The 11,892-nt window shown below is 40.5% G+C and overlaps 1 protein-coding gene and 1 long non-coding RNA gene across 3 annotated transcripts in view; both read left to right on the top strand.

The window, feature by feature from the left end:
- LOC107563290 (uncharacterized) overlaps positions 1-607 on the top strand; it is a 2,796-nt gene extending 2,189 nt beyond the window's left edge. The window contains exon 2 of the long non-coding RNA XR_001606087.1: positions 509-607. This is a non-coding gene — a long non-coding RNA (uncharacterized lncRNA). The remainder of the gene's footprint in view (positions 1-508) is intronic.
- The window catches only part of LOC107563289 (pre-B-cell leukemia transcription factor 1), a 78,294-nt gene that overhangs the window by 7,874 nt on the left and 58,528 nt on the right, over positions 1-11,892 (top strand). The gene's annotated exons all lie outside the window — the stretch shown is intronic.

The following is an 11,892-nucleotide window of genomic DNA, read 5'->3' as shown; positions in this document are numbered from 1 at the left end:
ATTATTCTTATAGATTGAAGCGTGCATTAACCAGGATAACGAGTATGCAACATGCTCCGAGTTGCTTCAGAAAACAAAAAAATAGAGCAACAACAAAAGCATGTTGCTGGAAATGGGTTTATTATTGAAAATGCGAACTGCTTGTCTGCCAGCAGGAGGCGCTGTGAGAGCGGTGGAACTAACGGGTTTCTCCAGTAATGGCTGTAAATAAAGCAGCTCCGCTCATGAACGCTACTTTATCAGATAAAAATGCCATCTAAACTATTCTGAAGACAGTCGGTTCCCTTCAGAGATACATTCATATAAAACACCCGCGACGCGTTTTGATTATGAAACGTGCAGTGCTCATGTTTATTTAACGAAGTCAAACGCCACAAATAAATCAATGTATGGGAAACACTGGTAATGTATATCGAAATATCGGAAATGTGTTTAAAAATCATATCACCGTTATTGAAAAAAATTATATCGCGAAACATATTGATATTGAATTATTGTCCAGCCCTAGGTTTAAGCAAACTAAGTGATTGGAGAGGTTTGGTATCCGTCACCAGAGAGAGTTGTTTCACGGGAAGAGTTATGACAAAAAAATAAAAATAAAAAATGATTTTTTAAAAATCATATGCTTGGATGAACTGTTTACAATGAGATCAAAAACACATGTTTAGACTTCAAGAGTTAATTTAAGATGGCATTCAATAAATTATGCTTTCTGGCATGTGTATAATGCTAAAAGCAATATGGAGATATTTGATACACTGTTATCATCTAACCTGACACGTGCACACACTAACAAGCATGTCCTTACTTGTATCTCATGTCAAATGAGTGATACAAGCTCATACGTATCTCACACTTGTCTCAGAGTAGTGATTAATTTACCTTTAACACAAGATTCAGCTGCGAAATTCTACAAAATATCTTTCAGCTTCAAATAAACGTCTTTCTTTCATATATTAATATAGCCATTATGAGATGAGAAAACACAAGGAAACAGAGTACATTTTGTAAGGGTTGTATTACTTTTGTAATATTCACAATATTCAGAGGTGTTCTTTTACCTTTATTGTAGCGGTAGTAGGTGCTTGCAACACCACGCTTAATAAAGTTTGGGCTTCATTCCTTAACTCATTTGTTCTTCGTGTGCCACGTAATTTTAGAGCTGGCGAGATATCTAATGACCGTCGTGGTGAATTGTGGAGAAATATTGTGTTTGCTACAGCTACATGAGGGGAGTCTCTCCTCCTCCTGTTTTATTTGGAACGTGATTGCTAATCATACTTAGGGCCGTTGGAACGGACATGCCTCAGTAGCAGCATAATGTTTCCTGTGTGTTTCTGTTATTACCCAGACCTTTCGCCGCAGCTTAGGAACACTGTCAGTCGACACGTGCTTATTGGATGGAATCAACACTGATCAACATTTATTCGCTGTCGTATCCTGTGTTCAGGGAAACGTGGAGAGATTGAGGACCTGCACACACACACACTCGCACTGAGTAGCTGTGTGACCTAAAACATCCTGTAGACTCTATTCACAGCCTAAAAATGACTTTTACACAGGTTTTCATTTCATAGATAGTGTGTATTAGAGTAATAAAATGACACTGATATCGTCTACCTTTGTTAGATTTCACCATACAATTATAGTGTTGCCTCAGCCACGTCTTAGTATTTTACTTGAGGGAATGTCTCAACAGGGAAGTGTATTTTCATATTCATTCCATATACTTTAAGCTAATGATATGATATACAGAGTGTGCTGGGGAAGAGGCATGTTGCCTGAGTGGTTTAGCATGTAATGAATGTTTCTAATGTAGATTAATGTAATGCTATTGGCGTGGTGTGGCTGTGCGAAAGATCCCTTCCACTCTCTTTAATCAGCAGGGGGTTAGATGTTACAGCGGGCAAGAAGATAGAGTCGAGGGGTGCGGGAGGACGTGTGTCGTTATGTGAAGGTAACGCATAGCTATGAGTCGCTCTCTTGCCGTGAGATATTCTAATTTATGCTAATGAAGCTGGCGCTGCCGTGAGAAACAAAAGGGCTGGCTATGAGCCTGCGTAACCCCCTCCGTGAACACGTACATGAGTGTACATATTTTCTCTCTGTGAGAGTGAAGGAGAGAAATTATGAATTAAGCCACCGTCCTCGGTGGTGTTCCTATCTGATTGGCAACACTTTAAAGCAGAAAAAACATAGTTTTAGGTCTGGTTATAGATAGAATTTTGTGGATGAATGATGAACTGTGAATTACCAAAACTTGTTTGTGTGGATTTTCATGAGGTGTACTTTCATAAAGGACATATCATGAAAACATAATGTCTTTTGGTTGGTATATACAGTGTATACGTCAGTACATTTTATTAATGCATTTTAATATATATTTCTAATTTGAAATGTAACAGTTTTAATAAATTAAGATCATGTAGAGTAAATGTATATGTACCATTTTTAAGAACAAAATTTCATGCAATATATATTTTTGTTTTTATATGTTTTATTCTGATTTATTCAGACTAAAAGCTGATGTAGTGCATATACATGATAAGAAATCAATAATGCTACAAAAGATTTCTATTTCAAATAAGTTTCTGTTCATCAAAGAATCACTGTATATATATATATATATATATATACTGTATATATATATATATATACATAACAGAAAGAGCTTCACCCAGCGCTCACCTTCAAGCCTGGCAGACCATCGGTTCCTCGGTCACCCTGAGGACCTGGCTCTCCCTGCTCACCCTGCCAAACGTATACAGAGCATTTACATTAATACAGAACAGATCGCAGAGAGAAATACTGCAGCAGAAGATGCTTGGACAGAGCAGTCAGATCCATATGAAGCCCGCCCGTTACTCTATGAAATCATTCTTATTACGCTGCTAATGATTAAGTAATGGTCAGAGGCTATGGTGAAATCAAGCACATGATCAAATCCAAAAAATATGCTGAGAAGATTGAATGAAATTGAACCTATGAGACTAAAGAGTGCAAAACAGAAGATAAATACACAGAAAATGAACAGGAAAAAAATTATATTGCTTGATTTCTCTTGTTTAAATACCAAAATGAAGGAAAAGGATAGTATGTTTTTGGATCATAATGGTGGGTTTTTCGATATTCTGATGTCAAAACCAGAGAAAGAATGACCTCTGACCTTTGGCCCTGGGGCTCCCTGTGATCCTGGGTAACCCTGATCACCAACTTCACCCAGTAAAACAGTTAAACATCCAGTTTACAGGCATTTAAAGATATTCAACACTAAAACGTGGAAAAAGCAACAGATTTGTGATCTGTGAATCTTCCATATTGTGATATTGGATCTGTCCATCAGTTGTTGATTGGATGGAGGCAGACCTGATTGTGAGCTTGCACTTTTATACGATTATAATTTTTGTTAATATTTTCAATTAGATTTTATTTTATATTTATTTTTTTCTGTTTTAATTTTTATTTTAGTAAAAGTTTTAGTCATTTTGTTGAACATTTTATATAGTTTTTTTTATTTATTATTATTTTGTTTACATTTATTGCTGGTTATATTAATTATTTTAATACATCAACTTAACTAAACAAAAATTAAAAATGGGGCATTGGCGACTAGTTAAAATAAAATAAAATAAAATATAATATTAATTTTATGTATAAGTAATGAATGTTTTATTTTGGTTTTAGTTTTAGTTAACAATTACAACCCTGGCACTCACCAGAAGATTAAGTTATGACATTTAATTTAAAATGATGGACTTAAAGGTAAATAATTATATATATATAAAAAAGAAACATATGCACACATGAATCGTTTACAATAAGATCAGTAAGATGTATTTAGAAAACCAAGAAAGATATATATATATAAGCAGTACAACTGTTCTCAATATTTATAATAATAATAAATGTTTTTTGAGCACCAACTCACCTGATCATGTGGCACTGAATGATGTGGAAAATTCAGTTTTGCCATTGCAGTAATAAATTAACTTTTGAATATATTAAAATAGAATCAGTTATTTTAAACTGTAATATTCTTTCTTTCAAAAAACATTAAACAATCTTATTGACCCAAAACTCTTAAACGGTAGGATATATATATTATGAAAACTTACATTAGTATTATTATTTATTATAAATAAAAAAGTGTCTGTATATACTCATATACTTTTATGTATATTTTTGTACTCATTTTTATTCTGAAAATGAACATGAATTCAAATACATTACTTTTGAAGATTACTTTGAGTTAAAGTTTTAGAGTCAAAATTTCCAAAGTTGTAGAGTTTAAATTAAAGGAACATTTCTATTCCTCTGGCATCAGCAAATAAAATTGTAAAAACAATGGCTGTTTTCAAACAGATTTCCCAAACATACCCCCATCTGTCATTGGTCAGTCAAACAGATAGCCCCGCCTCAAACTCACACCATTGGTTGAACCACTGTTGGCATGTCAGGCAGGTCGAGAAATGTTTTGATAGCGCCAGAATGTTAACATTTTTGGGAGAAAACGATCAATGACTGGCTTACATACACTTTAAGTTGTGATGGGAGAAAGTGTTTTAACACACAGCAGATGCGACCGAATGCAGGCCCGGCTGCGGAGGAGCAGAGCGTGCAAGGGGAGCATGAGGAGGTGGATTTGGATCACTTCCCAACATGGTGGCCAGTGAGCGCGTAGGTAGCTTTTAGCACAGCGGGGTGAGGAGCAGGAGCTTTAGCAGGGGTCAGCGCTCACCACAGCCGCCTGGCAACACCACACACACTGAGGAACCGTGACACACTCTGCCCTGAACACTCAGGCAAGCTTAATCGAGGGGAAACAAAGAGCCCCTCATGTGGCAAGGAATTCAAGGTCTTGCAATAGCTCAGTGGGCTTCCCCTCGAAAATGTGCTAGATGAAGAATGAAATGATTCGAAGGCAATATGGTGCGTTTGTGAATTGCAACACAGTCACCTTCTGTAATTATGTGGGTGGTAATTACTTTCTGTACGCTAAACACAAAATATTCAATAGCGTCTGACCTTGAGGATGCAGGTCTCGCATCTTTCGGTTAATTGCATGTTTGCTATTATAGTTCATTTCTAAACTGAGAACTGTTTGTACAGTGTATGCTCACTGTCCCTGAATACACACACACACACACACACACACACACACACTCCCGATTGTCTCTGTTTGCCAGCTCGCCTTTGGCAGTGTTAGTTATGGACAGTTAACTCCTGGAATCCTATTAATGACTGTCATTTTCCTTTTTTGCCTTTTGCATAATCAGCATTGTGCTCCGCTGTCCTACATAACCACTTTTAGCAGCTCTTGTCTAGGTCTTCCGTTGCTGAGAGCACAGACGGAAACATTGGTGGCAGGTGTGTGTGTGTGTGTGCATTTGGGAATAGGGGAGGAAGAAGGCTGTTCTAGTGATATATTGCATTTCAAACCTCCTGCCAGAAAAAGGAACAGTGAGATGTCAAGGCATGTGCAGTAGAGTTCACCTCGACCTAAAGCCAATCCTCCGCCATCAAATCCTTATCGACTGGAGAACTCTCATTGGAGGCTTGTGTCGTCAGGCCAGCTGGTGACATTGTGTTCTCTACTCTACTGACTGTGTTTTTTAGAGGATGAGTCTCTGAGTGCCATTATGAAAGACTTGATGGCCTTTCTTTATTTATATCTGCTTTAAACAGGAACTCACTCTGACGTAATTGTCTTTTCCCAGAATGTACATCCAGTTCAAAGTAGAGCTGCTTGATTTGGACAAAAATATCATATTATGATAAACAAATAACATCTCACACTGATTATATTATATTATATTATATTATATTTAGGGCTGTCAGTTTAACGTGTTGACTTAATTAATTACTTATAAATAACACAATTAAAATATTTTAACGCAGTTAACGCATTGGCCCTGCCCCCAGACCTGTATGTCATCTTACAATGATGCAGGGCAACAACTCCATAAATGCAGTTATGCCCTAAAATTCAAGATATTGGTGCAAAAATGCCCACTGTATGGGGGCCTTTTGTCTCATATGTTTATATCATTCGATATCACATGAGCAGGGAGAGCAGTATTACCCGAGTGCTGATTTTGTTCCGAATATCAGGAGTTTAAATTAGATTTTATAACACAGTTCAGTAAATAAGAAGTTGATATTGTGTTTTATTTTAAATACAATATTATGTGTTTTTGCTCAATTTTTCAGAGAACTTATTACCTTTAAAGCCGTAGCAGAATTGTTGCACGTATAGCGTTGTTTAGTTTCTGAATGAATTCGTGTTTTGAACGAATTGTGTTGAACCATTGATTCAGAGGCCCGTTCATAAAGAGAGCCATTTACTTCATTCCTGAATGAATCATCCATTTGAACAAATCAAATGAAGACATTTAACGCCACCTGCTGGCAGATTTACTTTCTTATTTAGAGTAGCATATCATTTCATAATAATAATAATAATAATAATAATAATAATAATAATAATAATAATAATAATTAAAGAGATTGCAGGGCTCGCAAAATTTCAAAATCCCTGGTAGCCCTTCAGGCAGGTACTCTTCAGATTTTGGTAGCCCGAAAATTAATTTAACTAGTCTAAAAAATATAAATATTTTTAAATATAGAAAATCAGATAGGAGTTTAAATGTCAATCAAAAATATTTTCAATACACAAATATCAACAAATATGAAGGAATTTTATTTCACTATTTACAGTGTATCTGTAGAATTTTTAAAACATAAATTTAAGGCAATTTATGACCCATTTTAAGAGCTGCACAAGTAAAATGTTTTACAGTTCAGATAGGCCTACAGGTTTTCTCAAAAACAAAAATCGTATACAACAACATTTCAGCCTTTAGACCATTTTTATGAAAAGGGATAAATCAAGCATATCAATTATTATGTCAATTTAAAACGTATAAATATTACTGTATTAATTGTTTAGATTTTTAGAAGGCACATTAACTTCTTTCTCATTTACAACTCCATGTGTTTGCTGCATAAAAACACGAGTTGATATTTGTATTGATTTGACCATAAACAGCAAGAAAGGCTTATTGGAAATGCAAATTTATTCTCTGCCACGAGGTAGCGCTTTAGGAGCGCTGAAATATTGCGGTTTCCCTGGTAACGGCTGTACACAAAGCAGCTCCGCGCTCATAAACGCTGCTTTATCAGGAATTATAGGTAAAATGAAATTAAACTGCCAATGACCCGTTTCTGAGGACAGTCGGTTCCCTTCAGATACATTCAAATAAAGACATCCGCGCCGCATTTTGACTTGAAACGTGCAGCGCTCATATTTATTCAATGACATCATTGCCTTTTGAAGTTTAACCCAGCCGTATCGCAACTCTTGTCTTTCCGTCCCCAACTGTAAGACCTCTTGAAATTATAATTAAGACATTTCTTATACTATTTAACGTATTTAAAACTTTTTATGGCCTTAAGTTTGATACAGCTCACTTTAGGAGTTTTTAAGGACCCGCGGGAGATCTGCATTTAAGATAGCCCGTCGGGCAGAGTGGTGATACATTTTGGTAGCCCGACTGGAAAACACAATAGCCCCGGGATGTCAGGCTAGCGATTTTGCGAGTCCTGGATTGTTCACCTCCCCCCCACCCCTCCCAAAAAATAATTCTGTCATCATTTTCTAACCCTCATGCTGTTTCAAACCTTTCTCTTTTTGGAACATAAAAGAAGGTATTTTGAAGTCTGTTGGCAACAAAGCTGTTTTAGTTACCAATGACTTTCAACAAAAAATACTGCGATGTTTCTCAAATTATCTTCTTTTATGTTCCATAGTTTGTTAGGCTGTTGTAGCCTAAATGTTTATGTGTAGCCTAATACATTTTATGTTGAATCAAATAAAATATTTCTTTCTAAAGCTACAATTTGTAATGTCTACGTGATACTTTCTCATTTAACACACAAAATAGCTTTAAAAAATCTTTTGTGGGAATTTTCACAATCAAATTTATTTTGTGATAGATTAATTAATCAACACATCGTGTAATTAATTTGATAAAAAAAAATTATCAACTGACAGCCCTAATTACATTATATTATATTATATTAAATTATTAAAGGGGTCCTATTGTGCTCTTTTTCAAAGTCTTGATTTTGTTTTGGGGGTGTACTAGAACATGCTCTCATGCTTGGTGGTTCGAAAAACGCATTATTTTTCACATAATTTACATTATTACAATACCTTTCTCCCCAGTCTGGCACAAACGACTCGATTAGTTCCGTCTTTGATGAAGGTCCGCCTTCGCACACCGGACGAGAAGCGCAGCGTCGCGCCACGGCTTTAAAATTCAAACACATTATTTTCTATGCAGGTGTGTAGGCACACCGGCGGCGCCGTTCGGCGTCTGTCCACGGTGCCCAGCTACGTGATGTTGTTATTTGTAAGAATTGTTCTAGACCAGCGGTTCTCAATTCCAGTCCACGCGTACCCCGCTCTGCATGTTTTGCACGTCTCTCTTTGTTAACACACCTGATTCAAATCATCTTGTGAGCTCCGTGCATGAACTGTGTTCTGATTGACATGCTCCCTACACAGTGTCCATTGCTCCCTACTCCCTGAGCAGGGGAAATCCGTTGAAGTTTACTTCACTTCGGAATATTCATTTACAGATTTGCGCTGCACCGCTGCCTGCAGCGTCTTCACACACAAACAAAACTTACCAGAGAAGCGTGAAGTGGGACATAATATACCTCTGTAAATAAATACAATTTAAATTCCCGTCTCGCACACTTAAATGCCCTTTGTATGGAACATATACGCTCCCTTCAAACTGGAATCATGGCGGAATATCTGGTAATGTCCACTTCGCAGGGCACTTACAGTCAAATATAACAAAACGTATGAAGCAATAAGAGAAACATACAAAATGTGCAGAGCGGGGGTACGAGAGGACTGGAATTGAGAACCGCTGTTCTAGACATGCCAAAAATTTGAGGCTACAGCACAGCAACTCTTCTTCTTCGTTTTCTCTGACGCACTAACTCTGCAGCAGCACTGCACACGTCATCTCGTCTCATGCGCTCACTCAACCAAGCGTTCTAACCACGACCTCGTCCCTCCCCACCCCCCAACCATTCTAATTTCTGTAGGTGGGAATTCTTTGTAATGATATTCTAATGAGCCGCTTTGTGATATCACAAAGCCCGGAAACCAAACGTTGTAGTCCAGACGAGCCGTTTGCTGTAGTTCTTGAAAATGGATTTTTTTTAAACTAAATATCTCCCTTTGGAGTGGACTTTGAGATTTGTAACTTTCTAGATCTTTTTTTATGCCCAAACATACACACTACACACTGACTAAAATAAAAAAGTGAAAAAGCATAATAGGACCCCTTTAATAAATGTTTATGTTAGAATAGCAGTAACACAAAAGTAATGTATTTTTGTCCTAATTTCTTCACATTGTAAAACTAGTCATTTTAAATATGCGTCACATATTTAAGAACACTATATATTATATTATATTATATTATATTATATTCGCGTATCTTGTTAGTGTCTGCGCTTGCTTGGCCATTTGTTGTGGGAAAAAATAAGGAAAGTGTGTTCAAGCGCCAGCAGAAAACAGTGTAAAGAAATACTCTTTGAGAGAAGCAGTCTTTATCAGTGGAAGATAAAAGCAGCTCGTAAGTGTATTTCCCTTTCAGTCAGTCACGTTCTACGTTACGTCAGTCGTGACTGACGAATTGGGATCTCGCCTGAGAGACCCTCGCCACGCGCACCCCGCCCCGCAGCGCGGGTATAAAAGGAGAGCGTGTGCAAACGCGCATCAGCTTTTCGCTTCGGAGCCGAGCCTTCTACTAGGACGAATCTCCGCGAGTGTCTGCAAAGAAACAGCCTAGCGTTGGTGTTATGGCGCGTCAGCGGGGGTTGCCATTCAGTGCTGCTCATCTTCGGCGTGCTGCAGCTGCCATTCTGCGGTCTCGCCGCGACCTCCCCTGGGTGCTTCAGCGCTCTCTCTAAAAGAGTGTTTCCTTTTTTCCTAAAAGAGCAAATATCTAAAAGAGCTCCACGAGCGACGGGCATCTTTTTAAAGATGGCTTCCCGCTCGTGTGTTTCTGGATGTGGTCGTTTCCTGGCTTCATCTGATGGTCATGATCGCTGTGTCTCGTGCCTGGAAGAAAGAAAAAAAAAGTACAGCGCACTGAAACAGTGCTCATGGATGAGTCATGTTCTCAGTGCGGGAACATGACCATCGCGACATTGAGGTCTAGATACCTCATCATTAAACGGGGGGGTATCCCCCTTGCCATGCCCCACTCTAGCTCCTCCGGTTCTCGGAGGGCTACTTCGGTTCATGGTCAGGGAGACCTGAGGATCACGGTGAGAGTTCCCCCGTCGAGTACGTCTCCGCGGGCCTCTCATTCCTCGAGCATGTCGCACCACCTGGTGTTCCCGGACGAGTGTGCTGGGTCCTCGGACAGGGTGGGGTCCAGGCTCTGGAGATGAGGATTTGGCTGCGCTACCTCTGTCAGGAAGAGTGGCATTGCCCGAGTCAGATCCAGAGCTGACCGCTATGCTTTCCCGGGCCGCCGAGAGTGTCGGGCTGCACTGGAGGCCTCCTCCTTCTCCCAAACGCTCGAGGCTGGATGATTGGTTCCGGGGGGCGCAGGCCGGGCGTCGGCAACCGCCTCCGGTTCCATTCTTCCCGGAAGTGCATGAGGAGGTTACTAAGTCTTGGACCCTCGGCACGGACGCACTGGCGTGCAGCTGGCCCAGGGAGGACGAGGAGCAGGTTCTCCTGGTGGCGCCATACTGGCCCAGTCGGACTTGGTTCCCAAAACTGATGCTCCTCGCGACAGCCCCTCCTTGGCAAATTACTCTGAGGAGGGATCTCCTTTCTCAGAGAAGGGGCACCCTCTGGCACCCGCGTCCAGGCTTGTGGAATCTCCACTTGTGGTCCCTGGACGAGACGCGGAGGTTCTAGGTGGGCTACCTCCAGCGGTAGTAAACACCATCACTTCAGCTAGAGCCCCGTCTACCAGACACGCTTACAGGCTGAAGTGGAACTTGTTCGTCGATTGGTGTTCTTCCCGCCGGGAAGACCCCCGTAGATGCCTGATCGGAGTCATGCTTTCTTTCCTGCAGGATGGGTTGGAGCGAAGGCTGTCTGCCTCCACCCTTAAGGTGTATGTTGCCGCCATTGCCGCACATCACGAGGCAGTAGACGGTAAGTCTTTGGGGAAGCACGACTTGGTCATCAGGTTTCTCAGAGGGGCAAGGAGGTTAAATCCTCCGCGCCCTCACCTGTTACTCTCTTGGGATCCCCCCTCGGTCCTAACGGCCTTGAAGGAGGAGCCCGTCGAGCCTCTGCAGTCAGTAGAGCTTAAGTTTCTGTCGTTGAAGACAGTGCTCCTCACCGCTTTGGCCTCGGTCAAGAGGGTAGGGGACCTGCAGACATTTTCGGTCGACGATTCGTGCCTAGAATTCGGTACGGGTAACTCTCACGTTGTCCTGAGACCCTGGCCTGAATATGTGCCCAAAGTTACCACCACGCCTTTTAGGGATCAGGCGGTGAACTTGCAAGCGCTGCCCCGGGAGGAGGCAGACCCAGCCATCGCTCTGCTCTGTCCCATTCGCTCTCTGCGCATTTACGTGGACCGTACGCGGAGCTTTAGGACATCAGACCAGCTCTTTGTCTGCTTCGGAGGACAGCAGAAGGGAAAGGCTGTCTCCAAACAAAGACTTGCCCACTGGTTAGTGGAGGCTATAGTCTTAACTTACCAGGCCCAACGGTTACCTTGCCCCCTCGGAGTGAGAGCTCACTCTACGAGAGGAGTGGCATCTTCTTGGGCATTGGCGCGGGGCGCCTCGATAGCAGACATCTGTAGAGCTGCCGGCTGGGCGACGCCTAACACG

The sequence above is a fragment of the Sinocyclocheilus grahami genome, unplaced genomic scaffold (assembly GCF_001515645.1).
Source record: "Sinocyclocheilus grahami isolate Dianchi unplaced genomic scaffold, SAMN03320097.WGS_v1.1 scaffold866.1, whole genome shotgun sequence".
Classification (NCBI taxonomy): domain Eukaryota; kingdom Metazoa; phylum Chordata; class Actinopteri; order Cypriniformes; family Cyprinidae; genus Sinocyclocheilus; species Sinocyclocheilus grahami.
The sequence above is the reverse complement of the archived record's forward strand: the minus strand, read 5'-3'. Positions and strand labels throughout refer to the sequence as shown.